Source organism: Balaenoptera ricei, chromosome 5 (assembly GCF_028023285.1).
Source record: "Balaenoptera ricei isolate mBalRic1 chromosome 5, mBalRic1.hap2, whole genome shotgun sequence".
NCBI classification, from domain to species: Eukaryota; Metazoa; Chordata; class Mammalia; order Artiodactyla; family Balaenopteridae; genus Balaenoptera; species Balaenoptera ricei.
The window spans coordinates 22,495,874-22,508,489 of NC_082643.1; the positions used below are offsets into that span (position 1 = coordinate 22,495,874).

The 12,616-nt window shown below is 36.7% G+C and overlaps 1 protein-coding gene and 1 non-coding gene across 3 annotated transcripts in view; one reads left to right on the forward strand and one right to left on the reverse strand.

Annotated features, from left to right (window-relative positions):
- PPP3CA (protein phosphatase 3 catalytic subunit alpha) overlaps positions 1 to 12,616 on the reverse strand; it is a 305,294-nt gene that overhangs the window by 170,666 nt on the left and 122,012 nt on the right. The gene's annotated exons all lie outside the window — the stretch shown is intronic.
- TRNAR-CCU (transfer RNA arginine (anticodon CCU)) lies at positions 11,776 to 11,848 on the forward strand. Its single transcript has one exon. It is a non-coding gene; the product is annotated as a tRNA-Arg (tRNA).

Below are 12,616 nucleotides of genomic sequence, written 5' to 3' on the forward strand. Positions count from 1 at the left end.
GCTTCTGTGAATTCCCACAGGATTTCTGTAGTTTCATATGCCAGCATTTTGTTGTATCACCTGAAAATTCTCATTTACACTTGGCTTATTTATACCTAAAAAAAACCAAGTATCATGTAAGTGTTTCTATCACATTTGGGGTCTAACACAGAGAAACTTATCTTGCCAATTGACATTAAATATGGCCCCAAGAGGGCTGTCTAATCAAGAACTGAATTCATCATCATGGGCATGTATGAAATTCTTACTATGAGTTTAATGTGACCTTAGTGGAAGGTTCAGAAGAGCAATTCACATAAGAACCCCAGAGACTACTGGGCCTTCTAAGAACATCAGATTTTACGTAAATAGCAGCATTTACCAAAGACAGTTCTTAGATAATAGGGTTTTATAAAATAAAGCATTTCTGGAGGAGAAAAAAAGCTCTGGAACACCTGTTAAACATGGTTAAATGGACTTATTTATGGCAAGTTTTCTTACAGATTTGAACCTGCTATTATGTCTGGTGACTATCTAGCAGGGAGATCAATCATGCCTCGACTCCCAATTATTTTCCTATAAAACTGTCTTCTTGACACATGTTTTGTCAAAACCTACTATAAACAAATAACCAATTCAACTATTTTGACAAAATGAGTCTGTCAGTTCACACAAACATGAATATTCAATAATAGAGGGTATCAGTAAAATTGGCCAAAAAATTTTAATCAAAATCATAAACATGTTAGTTTAAGCTGAGGACATACTGTATGTGTCTAACAATTTCAAAAAAAAACAGTGTAAAATCAGCTTATTTCTGATGTCTCCTTACTCATATATGTACCTTACTGAACAGTGTATGACCATGCAATAAAAGTTAACATTTTTACTCTACAATTAAGGGAGAAGGAAACCAAAGAATTCCAACCAAAGGAAAGAAAACCTTTGGTTTTTGACATTGATAGGACTGCCACAGCTGCAGGCATCTGCCCTGTCTTCCTTCCACTTTCAGACCCAATGTTTGGCATTCTAGATCCACGATCTGGGGGCCACACCAACCTTTCAACATGCCAATCAGATATAACAAAAACTAGTGATCATTTAAGTGTTTACTCAAATTAATTACAATGGATTTTTGCTCTCAAATAAAAGATTTGCTCCTTCTTATTTTAGAGGTTTCAGTTAAAGAAGTTTGGGTAATGCAGCTGTGCTTGCCCCAGGGCTCTGGAAACCCTACCATCTGGGTTCACATCATTTTCTGCTACCTAATAGGTCTAGGTCTTCGGGTGGGATGATTCATTTAATCTCTTTAATCTCACTGTGTCTGAGCTTCCTCATCTGTAAAATGCAGGTAATAACGGCTACTATCACACAAGACTATGTAAGGCTTCAATAATACATATAAAAAGTTAGAGCAATGCCTGACATGTGCTAAGCACTCAATAAGTGCTTACTATCATTACTTCGAGACTTGTTAAAATGAGAGCCAAAGCAGGAAAATGCAGTAGCTCCCTGAGATGCGATTTACCAGGAAAGAGATCAAGAATCATTGCAGGCCTTCATTTAGAGATGACCCCCATACTACAGGATATGCTGGCTTTCAGCACGGATAAACGTCTCCTTGGAGGAAGTTCTATTGTACCTATTAGACAAATAGAATTTAAAACAAGAACATGATTCCTCCCATAGCAGAATAATCTATAACAGCCCCCTTCATCAGGTCCATGTGCTCTGGGAAGCCATTCATGTAAGTGTATTGATGGAACTAGCCTACAAAATCACCTGGGAAAGCTCACTGAAATAACCAATGATCAGATACAAAGAGGCAAAATGTGCTGTGAAAGTCTCATTTTGATAAATCCTGACTGCATAGCTATACAAAATCATTGGCACACTGATTTGGTGCATACCTATAATTAGCCAGAGCAATTTTCCTCCTAGACATCTCCTTCACTTTCATTTAAATTAATATAATTCCTTAGCTAAAATGCAAGAGAGAAAATGTTAGAAGAACACAATCTGTTTACCCTAATAGCAATAATCAAGCGTTTTCATCCTATTGGTGGAACAGTATAACCGTGTACTTCTTTACTCTCATGTCCTTTCATTAGATTTTATCTTGTATACATTCACTAAATTGAGTCCGCATTGAATGAGTGTCATTTTGCCCAACGAACTATTTACATTTGTAATGTTTACAATAATAATATGTGCAATTAACAATGTAAACAGTAATGTACAAATACAATATTACATTTGCCACATGTAATATGTCCCTTCAAGCCCAGAAAAGAAAATTCTCTTGAAAACTTAAAAATAAATGCAAATTACTATGAAATTAAAGGAAAAAAAAACTATTCAGCTATTCAGAGATATTAAGCAAAATATAAGAGAATATAAATAGACTTCTCTTTCTAAGGAATACTTGTATATAACTGAACAAAGTTATTACCAAAACACAAAATGCTTAAATTAATACACACTGTATTGATTTCTTCTGAATTCCTCATTTCCAATATTAGAAAAGGAATCAAAAGTTTTCTATACTTATTTTCTCTTGTACCTAATTACCTATTAACCATCCAGATACTTACTAAGCAAAATATAATTTCTTCTTAATTTATTACAGTGCATTTTCTTCCATTTGGTAAAGAAAAATAAACAACAGTGAAAGGGAAAGAAAGTTCAGTTATGTGTTTCAGAAAAAAGGACTTGTTCACCATTCTAACGCTAATGTCCCTTCTAGCTAAATAAAACTAACCTCAGTTGTTTTCATTTAAGCATCTTTACAATTCTTAATTTAATAATGCTAATGCAGCTCACTCCAGGAAAAGAACCTCATATTGCTGATATACCAAATTCACTCTAAAACACTGCTAATCTATTTAAGATGTGTGATATACTTTACTATATAGGTACAAAAAATGCTTGCCATTTAGCAAAGATTTAGAAACATAACATGATCAGTTTCAGATTAAACTTGTCTCACCAAAGCTCAATAAAAGCAGCACCTAAGTAGTGAAATACGTCATATTCAGTAGATGACAGGCTACATCACCACCAAATTTAGAGGATCTTTCATGAAACAAGTAACTGGCTTAATTAAAAGAAGAAAAGTCCCTACGTCTTGAACTTTTGTGCCAACAATGAATATCTAATAGATGAATCTAAGAATGGAAGTGATCTTTGAGGTGAATTTTTTGGCTGACCTACATATGAATGCAAAGGAAAGACATTCACCGTCAATAAATTGCACAGCATTATATATAATCTCATTTGGAAACATTATTTAGTCATTGTATCATGTAAGGGAAACTACAGTAATACAGTCCCCAATGAACTTCAATTTTACAAAGTATTTTCCTCTCATTTGCCGAATAAATGACACTGTTCCATACTAAGAACAAGTGGTGATTACACTTTTACACTTTTCTGAGAATCCTGAATTTTCTTGACTGTTCCCAGTCATGGTGCTGTGAATTATATTTCACCAGCTGATCTCCAGATTGTGGGTCCTGCATTCCAAAAACCTGTGAGTCCTTGAAAACTTTCTAGAAAGGCTTCCCTGGTGGTGCGGTGGCTGAGAATCTGCCTGCCAATGCAGGGGACACGGGTTCGAGCCCTGGTTTGGGAGGATTCCAAATGCCGCGGAGCAACTGGGCCCGTGAGCCACAACTACTGAGCCTGCGCTCTAGAGCCCATGAGCCACAACTACTGAGCCTGCGCTCCGCAACAAGAGAGGCCGCGATAGTGAGAGGCCCGCGCACCGCGATAAAGAGTGGCCCCCGCTTGCCGCAACTAGAGAAAGCCCTCGCACAGAAACAAAGACCCAACACAGCCAAAAAAAATAATAAATAAATAAATAAATAATAAGAATGGGTCTTCTCATTGCAAACAACTTTCAAAAAAAAAAAAAACTTTCTAGAACTGCTCACTTGCTACAAAAAATGTCCTGTTGATTACAACAGCCTACTTCAAGTAATTAAATGAAATCGCCACATACATCTATGATAAATTATATCCTAAAACATTTTGAAAGAGAAACTACTGAAAAATCACTTCCCTAAAGTGTTATCCAGATGTTAATAAGATACCTTCAGTGGTCAGTGAAAAGAAAAATGTTCCAAAATTATACAAGTAAAGGATGCTATCTGGAGTACAAATCAATTAAATGGTGCTAGCTCTGAGAAATGTTGCTAAAATTTGAAAGAAATGAGTTACACTAATGGGTAAATTGAAGCCAAACATTCTATATGGATTTCATTTTCCCTGGAGCACTTCACTTTGGTGTCAAGAATTTTGAATACTTGGATTTGAGACCTGGTTTTACCATAACCACATAAAATAAGGGTTCACTGTCCCTATTTGACAGATTAAGAAAAAGAGGTTAAATACGTTGTCCAAGTTCATACTAACATTAAGTGGCAGTTTAGATGCACACCCAGGTACATCTGGTTTCAATTCTCTACACTAGATCACACTAAACTACCTAATTTATGAAATAAAATTGTATTCTAAATAACTTTCAGAAACATATTCCATTTTTAGACTATCAAATCTAATTTTGTCTATATGCTGATTGAGTAAAAGAGCGGGATATAATGTTTACTGAGCCTCAAGGGCCTCTGGTTTGCAGGCAGATTCAGGCAGGGCTCTGCCACTAAATGGCTACATAACTTCACTTTTCAATCCCTCAACTGCCTTGTTTGTAAAATGAGGGAATAATACCAGTAGGCTCCAGAGCCCTTTCCATTTTGAAAATACAAGCCACATAGGGGTTTCAAGTATTCACCTATGATGTATAATCATGTCACCTATTTAACAAATCCCGGGGGCATTCCCCACGGCTACATTTTCAGAAGGAACACTTTTAAAAACAGAAATCAGCATAAGGCGGGCTGGTGCATTCCACGGTACAGTGTGGGTATTGCACAAAAGGGTCTGGAGGAATCAGAAACTGAGGGCTGAAATCCTGTCTCCACTGAATGAGGCAAACCCTCTGCCTTTTCTACTTCCGGCACCGGCAACGGGTGGATGCAGGCCAGACAGAGACCATGAGTGATGCTAAAGAGATCTACATCTCAATAAAGGATTTGTTTGTTGAGGTGGGAAAAGAAAAGAAATGCCACAGTTCTTTTACTTCTCTTCTCTTTCTGGAGCTTGAAGATGAACCACATATCTTGAAGAGCCCAGCAAGGAATAAACACTGATGGAAGGAAAGAGGAAAAGAAGAGAAGGAGAAAATGACAGCGTTACAGAAAAAAAGAAAGGGGAAAAAAGGGAGGAGGAGGAAGAGGAGAATTTATTAAATGGAGCTATGAAGACTATATCCAAGTTTTCCTTCTCAACGTTAATGGAAGAAAGGAAAAAGCCCTCCACGAAAGACTAAGATTTTACCCTCAGCATATCCTGAGTTGAATCAAAGGTGCTTGATCTTTACCATCAAATATTATTCAGATCATGTAAACACTATAAGAAAAATCCCTTAAAAACTGCATCATCACATTGAATGACTCTTTTTTTTTTTTGGAGTTAAAATGTGGAAAACTGAAGCATACTCTCCCAACTTCATTGCTGAATTTTTTTCCCTTCACTTTAAAAAACAATTTTTGTTACACCCAAGTTTTCCTATAGCCCTTCACTGTATAAGGTCAACTTTTGTTTTCACTAACACTATGAATGTTGAATAATAATTAGCCACAGTTTAGATTCCTTTCTAGAAACAATTCATTTAGAGAAAACAAAGGAAAAAATCACGTGTAACAATGGAAAATACAGTTCTTCCATCATCAGATAAGAAAACAAGAGTATTTCAGCAATGGGGATAATCTGTAAAACCAACCGCTCTCTGGATGAAACAGAGAACTAATGAAGTAAATAGATGTGGAAAAGTAAAAGATCTTGAGGGCTGAAATGAGCAGAAATATACATTGTTTTTAAAGTCTCAAATCAGACGTAAGCAATCAGCAACGAATGAAGAATGTTATCTATCACTATTTATCCTCCACAGTTGTTACTGGATATCCAGACAGCCCTTCATATCACAAACACATGGTCCTTTTGAGAACCTCTCTTGAAGATGTGTTTATTCATTCATTTAGAAAGATCTTGCGGGGCTTCCCTGGTGGCGCAGTGGTTGAGAGTCCGCCTGCCGATGCAGAGTTCGAGCCCTGGTCTGGGAGGATCCCACATGCCGCGGAGCAACTGGGCCCGTGAGCCACAACTACTGAGCCTGCGCGTCTGGAGCCTCTGCTCCGCAACAAGAGAGGCCGCGATAGTGAGAGGCCGGCGCACCGCGATGAAGAGTGGCCCCCCCGCTCGCTGCAACTGGAGAAAGCCCTCGCGCAGAAACTAAGACCCAACACAGCTAAAAATAAATAAATTAATTAATTCATTAAAAAAAAAAAAGATCTTGCTAACGTCTATTATGTGTCAGACACTGAGCTAGGTGTGGAATCAATTTTTAAATTCCTACTGTAGAGCATAAGAACAGGGAAAAAATGGAAGGGTGGGATTGGAGTTCTCAGATTCACTGCTTAAGTCTGATATGCTATAACTTTATCATCTTGTGCTCAAAATTTCATATATTTTTTTAAATTTCATATTTTTTAATGAATTTTATTTCACATCAGTTTACAGTTTTTCTCAGACTGTGAGGTTTTTTTTGTTGTTGTTGTTGTTTTGTTTTGTTTTGGGCCACACTGCACAGCATGCGGAACTTCCCTGACCAGGGATCGAACCGGTGCCCCCTGCACTGGACGCGCAGAGTCTTAACCACTGGACCACCAGGGAAGTCCTCAAAATTTCATATTTTGAAATATTTCATCAATGCATCTGGAAAGTATAATATTTAAACAATAATTTGAAGCTCCATTAATACCGTGGGGTCATGGAATAAGAAGGAGAAAATAAATTGAAAAAAATGCCACAGTGAGATATACCTAAGTTAATGACAAGTATTCATGTACACAACCCAGCTCTTTAATAGAAAGGCACAGAAATGCCTAAAATCACAAGAAGATACTTAGAGAAAATCTAAAGGTAAAATTAGTGGTTAAAAAAATACACAGAATATTGTTGACATTATTACCATTTAAAGAAAAATATTATTGCCTCAGTGATGATGATTAGTTACACCTGTGACATTTCCAACTCATACTTCCTTAATGAAATCAATATTTTATAGTCATATTTTTCTACTTATAGAAGAGACTACCCAGCAAGGAACAATATATGCATGAAATTTTAATAAAATATTTTCTCCCCTTGAAAAGTATTCTATAGTATTATGAACATTGCAGATAAGTAGGAATACAGTTAAAAGTAAAGCTCTAGTATATGATTTTTAGCTTCTGAATAAATCTTAATAATAAAATTTAAAAGTAACATGGAGGTAAAAACAGACAAGAGAATTAATCTCTTCTTAAAAATTAGAATTGTTAATCAACTATACTCCAATATAAAATAAAAAGTTTAAAAAAAGTTAGATTGTGATAATAAAATCTCATCATTAAGTTAAATACATATCTCTCTTTCATCTAGTGAAATTTCAGTAGAATAGCCTATAAGGAAATGTCATTTATAAGTTATTTCAAATGGGAAAGTAAATCATATTATTCTGAACCATCATGGTGAACAATAATACTTTTATTCCTAGAAGCTCTATTTTCTTTAAATTAAAGAAATTAGTACTTAAAAGTACTCAACACCTTGAATAAAATGAATATCCAATATGCATTACAATCTTCAGTACTGTCATCTTGGAAGAGGCCAATTAACAAATTGTATTCCATATAACAATGTAGACTGATTTTCTAAAAGTATTGTTTAAGTTGCAAAATGAAATGAGAGATTCAAACTCAAAATCAGATTTACAAATTCCCTTCATTAGTGTGATACACAAATGCATAACCTTATAGTATTAAGAATGGAACTAACTTTACATGAAATGTAGCCAAATGAATGTTACTGAATATCCATAATGATCATTTTCCATTAAGTTAAATACTTATAATCATGAGGTTTGATTAACATGCTCTGGTTTCTTGCATGCCATGTAATCATTATAATCAGAAAACTGAAAGAAATTTTCTCCAATTAAATATAAAACAGATGAACACACTTAGGAAGAAAACATGTTTCACTGCCACTTATATAGTTAAGATTACAAGTACATATGAATATTTTCATCATAAAGGAAATCAGATCATTTAGCATCTTAATTTTTCCAACAGCCTTAAATTTTCAAATCCTCTGAAATAAGTTCAAAGAATACATTCTTACATAATACTATATATACCCAATGCTTTATTTTTCACAATTACTTGACAGCAAGTTTGGGTTTGTTTTTTTTTTCCTTTTGTTTCGTTTCTTTTACTTGCTAAAATTACAGTCCAACGAGCAAGAGAAAATTAACTTACTCTTTTTTTCACCAAAAACATTTACACTTCTATTTTAATCTCTTTTTTAATAATCAATCTAAAATATAATCTTTAAATAGACAGTACTGACACTAAATTTTTTTTTTAATTTTTTATTTATTATTTATTTATTATGTTTATTTTTGGCTGTGTTGGGTCTTCGTTTCTGTGCGAGGGCTTTCTCCAGTTGCAGCGAGTGGGGGCCACTCTTCATCGCGGTGCGCGGGCCTCTCACTATCGCGGCCTCTCTTGTTGGGGAGCACAGGCTCCAGACGCTCAGGCTCAGTAATTGTGGCTCACGGGCCCAGTCGCTCCGCAGCATGTGGGATCCTCCCAGACCAGGGCTCGAACCCGTGTCCCCTGCATTGGCAGGCAGACTCCCAACCACTGCGCCACCAGGGAAGCCCCGACACTAAATTTTATTTACTAGAATTACTGATGCTTTTTCATCTGGAGATTAATAGGTTTTAGTAAAAAGATCTAGCTTTTCTGATACTCAAGGAAGAATATACTTGTTTGAGTGCAATCAGTACGATGGAAACAGCTTTTTTCCCCTAGTACATGCAATTGCAAATGAAACACTTTGGTTATTTTTCCTCTTCAATTTCCCAATTCACATGAGGATGGTGTCTGTTATCTAATGCCCTCTTATAAATATTATCTATCAATAACTCACATACACACACATTCAGAAGTTAAACTAGTCATTCATATTAAATTATGGCATGTATGCTAGTCACTTCAATAAGCTTGATATACTTAGAGTTTTACCTTAAGGTCTGCACTAAATGTTGGCTAAACCCAAATTACCTCCTTTGCCTTAAATTCCTCCTGCAGTTTTATTCAGATTGTCCTGTTTGAATTACACCATAAGGAAGTCCAAGTATTCTATTCCAAATCACTTCACACAAGTCTTGTACCAGAAATTCCAGTGAACAGGGAATTTGTATTATCAAAAATGATGTCAGGACTTCCCTGGTGGCGCAGTGGTTGAGAATCTGCCTGCTAATGCAGGGAACACGGGTTCGAGCCCTGGTCTGGGAGGATCCCACATGCCGCGGAGCAACTAGGCCCGTGAGCCACAACTACTGAGCCTGCGCGTCTGGAGCCTGTGCTCCGCAACAAGAGAGGCCACGATAGTGAGAGGCCCGCGCACCGCGATGAAGAGTGGCCCCCACTTGCCACAACTAGAGAAAGCCGTAGCACAGAAACGAAGACCCAACATAGCAATCAATCAATCAATCAATCTTTAAAAAAGAAAAAACCCCAGAGTTGTGGATTTATTTAAAAAAAAAAAATTATGTCAAATAGAATTCAACAATTCTAAGCTAAAATCATCCATATTATAATTTGATAAGAGAAAACCTTCCAAATTCCTCCTACGAAATGACTTGCTTGTACAGATTCACGGTTTCATATATATTTTCCATTAGTTGCTGAGCGGTAGAAAGCACTAATTCCGACTATACATTGTATAAAATGTGAAGTGCTGTGATAGATTACTCAAAAGCCATTTAAAAAGGTCACACTATAGTGTCTCTTATATAAGGGACTCACATGGAATTATATGAAATACATAGCTGCCTCTGTAGTTGCTATGTATAATAGAACTAAATGTCTGTTCATAGTAACATGCTTAGTAAAACATTTACATCAATGTAAAAGATTTCTCATTTTATCACACCTAATATATTCAAGGTCACATCACTTAAAAGTTCGTTTCAAAGAGAAATCATATTTTGAATTAAAAGGGATTCTAGTCAGCACCCCTTCACAGGTGTGAAAACAAACAAAAAACCCCGCAACAATTCCAAACTGGAACTCTAAGTTCTATGATTATTTTGTTAAAAAACATGAGTGTATAAAAATTATTTAAAGCAGGCTAACTACATACAAAAAACTACATACTAAATCAAGTCCAACATCGTCAACAGGCACATAGAAATGTAGGGCATACTCAGGGTTCCTGAAGGTCAACCTTTAAGAATGACTGCATTCGGGGCTTCCCTGGTGGCGCAGTGGTTGAGAATCTGCCTGCCAATGCAGGGGGACACGGGTTCGAGCCCTGGTCTGGGAAGATCCCACATGCCCCGGAGCAACTAGGCCCGTGAGCCACAATTACTGAGCCTGCGCGTCTGGAGCCTGTGCTCCGCAACGAGAGGCCGCGACAGTGAGAGGCCCGCGCACCGCGATGAAGAGTGGCCCCCGCTTGCTGCAACTGGAGAAAGCCCTCGCACAGAAACGAAGACCCAACACAGCCATAAATAAGTAAATAAATAGATAGATATATATATTAAAAAAAAAAGAATGACTGCATTCCACCAGAATGGACACACTGTAGTATGCAGTAACATTTACAACTCCAAACATATTTATTGTACAAAAATAATATGTAATAGTATCAGCTAGTAACTTTTAAAACTGCTTTAAGGAACAAAACACACTTCCTTCTAAAAGCAAATGCATGTACTAGTCACTACCCAGTAGCCAAGATAATATAAAGTTCACACATGCTCTCTCTTCTAGATTGTGTTCTTAACACTATCAAAACACATTTAAAAATAGGAGATATCCAACCAAGTGGATATCCTATGAATCCTTAATTTCTTTTTGTTTTCTTTAGAGATCTACCCTACTGGATTTTTCTCATTCTCCCTCACAGATATAAAATAACCTGTATTTAAACTGAGGAGCCCAGTTTATAAGTGAATTCTGGAAAACTAAATCAACACAATCATTTTTCAAACTTTTAGACTATTTGGAAATCATTGCTCTGTTAATATGCCTATCACTTTAGGAGTAATTTGAAGTAACAGGGGTACCCTTATGGCAAGCACATTGTTATACAACCCTAGGAATTCTACTAGATATTTTCACCGACAGTCAAAGATGAAAGGAGGACCCAAGATTACTGGGCTCACCAGTTAGGCACAGTGCTGATACTTCAACCATGAATTATCTGCTTAGATTCTCAAGGCAACTTTACTAGGTAAAGCTGAAAAATAAATAGTAGGTCAGCAAACCCTTTTTCTAGATAATGGGATAGCACAGATACTTGAAATCCATCTTCTACACCTAACATTAACAGAGACCTAGTTTTAGAGGAGCATTTTCTGGATAACACATTGGGCAAAAAATTAAACATCCTTGGAATACTTTTTATAGAAACGAACATCAGTTGAGAGAATAATATTGTAAATTATTAAAATTTCTATATTTTAAAATATACAAAACACTTAAAATTTTTTACTGTGTTTTTAATTTTCTCAGTTCAATATACTTTTCAGTCAATGCTTTCTTGCAATCATTTATGTGACTTCCTGTCTGCTTCTTTCAATGATATAGCATAATATTAGGAACGAATTGTTGAGGGACTTCCCTGGTGGTCCAGTGGGTAAGACTCTGTGCTCCTAATGCAGGGGACCCAGGTTCGATCCCTGGTCAGGGAACTAGATGCCACATGCATGTTACAACTACCAGTTTGCATGCCTCAACTAAGAAGTCCGCATGCTGCAACAAAGAGCCCACATGCCTCAACGAAGAGCCCGCATGCCGCAACTAAGATCCGGTGCAGCCTAAATAAATAAATAAATAATGAATTGTTGAGAATTAACCTTAACCTATTGAAATGTTCACTATTAAAATCCATACTTATTTATTCTGATACTTCATATTTAAAGGTAAATCCATTGTTTTGCACAATCATCACTAGCACCACCACCCCCAGGACCAGTAAAACAAAAACCAAACCTAGAACAAGCTATACCAAAAACCAATCCTGGGCTTCCCTGGTGGCGCAGTGGTTGAGAATCTGCCTGCCAATGCAGGGGACACGGGTTCGAGCCCTGGTCTGGGAAGATCCCACATGCCGCGGAGCAACTGCGCCCATGAGCCACAATTACTGAGCCTGCGCGTCTGGAGCCTGTGCTCCGCAACAAGAGAGGCTGCAATAGTGAGAGGCCCGCGCACCGCGATGAAGAGTGGCCCCCGCTTGCCACAACTAGAGAAAGCCCTCGCACAGAAAACGAAGACCCAACACAGCCAAAAATAAATAAAATAAATTAAAAAAAAAGTATTATTTATAAAAAAAAAAAAAAACCAATCCTTATTCAGAAGCTTCTGTTCATTTGTTTTCTTTCTTTCCTTTCTTTCTCTCTTTCTTTCCCTTTTCTTTTACTGTAGGAGTGGCATATAATTAAAAAATATATATGAGAAAA